A 1,288-nucleotide genomic window follows, 5' to 3' on the forward strand; every position below is an offset into this window, starting at 1 on the left:
CAAAAATCATATAGGCGTTCGTCCTTCCAATTTGAGCAGCTCTGCCCCCTTCTGGTCTGTGTTAACAGTGCAGCTTTCACGACCAAGACCAGCCCTCCGGCTCCCCCCGCACCTCCCTCCCCGCTCCATGCCTCCCCGGCTTCCTTTCGTCCTCCGCAATCCCCCAACCCCAGCTTTGCTGTGCTAGGTTTTATTTCGGATTCGGTTCTAACACTATGTACTCCTCCCATCAGACCCGTGCACTGAGCCTCTACCTAGAAATTCTTCATTTAACGCAAAGGTCTCTGGTATGTACCTGGTCGAACTACACCCTGGGGCCCCGTCATCTTTCTCTCCTGCAACCTTTTTGAGGAACACCGAATCTGTCCGGGCCGGGGCTCTCCTCTCCCCACCTAAGGGAACTTTCCCATGAATTGCTTCGAATTCATTTCTCAATTGCTGTTCACTAAGACCTGCTCCTTCCAGCCGCTGCCGTTTGCGCAGCGCTCGCGGCTCCCCGTGGCCGCTGGTGTTCTAGAGGTGGCAGCAGGTGGCTCTTGCTCTGCCTCCTCCTACCGCCTAGCCGGAAGCGGCAGAGTTGGGACAGGAACCCGTGCAGACCCCCAGCCCTTTGCGAGGCTCGGGCGGCTTTGGGGAGGCGGCGCTGCCTGCGCCCCGGGCGCCCGCAGGCCCCATTCCGCCCTGGCGCACCTGTATGCTCATCCATACGGTCTCTTAAGGTAGACGCTGGGAAACCTGTGGTTATTGATTTTATTTTTATCCTCCACTTTTATTTTATTTTCAACCTCTCTACAAGTGTCTACATTTTATTATATTTGTTGCCCCCCAATTTAATAACCACACAGCAGAATGTAATTGCCTCATGCTTATTACTGCAGTGCCCTCCGGAAGAGAGAGAGCACTTAGCCGTGAGCCTTACTTCCAGCTCACTCTCTTCTCTCCCTCTCCCGCCCATTTTTCCCTCCCTCTCTCCCTCCTCCCTTTCTTCCGCCAACGAGGACAAGCCCAGGTTGACCCCTTCCCGGGGATGCTGGTGATACAGGGGAGAATAAACCAACAAATTACTCTTAATAGTGCTGGAGAGTCTGTTAAGGAGGCCAAATTGTGTTTCTGCAACTGTAAATTTGGGCAGCGCCTGAGGCTCAGTGGGCAGGGTGCCGGCCCCACATATTGAGGGTGGTGGGTTCAAACTCGACCCCAGGCAAACTGCAACAAAGAAATAGCTGGGCTTTTCTGGCGGGTCCGGGCAGTCCCAGCTACTGGGGAGGTTAAGGCAAGAGAATCACTT

The sequence above is a fragment of the Otolemur garnettii genome, unplaced genomic scaffold (genome assembly GCF_000181295.1).
Source record: "Otolemur garnettii isolate 467f Iridium unplaced genomic scaffold, OtoGar3 scaffold00018, whole genome shotgun sequence".
Classification (NCBI taxonomy): domain Eukaryota; kingdom Metazoa; phylum Chordata; class Mammalia; order Primates; family Galagidae; genus Otolemur; species Otolemur garnettii.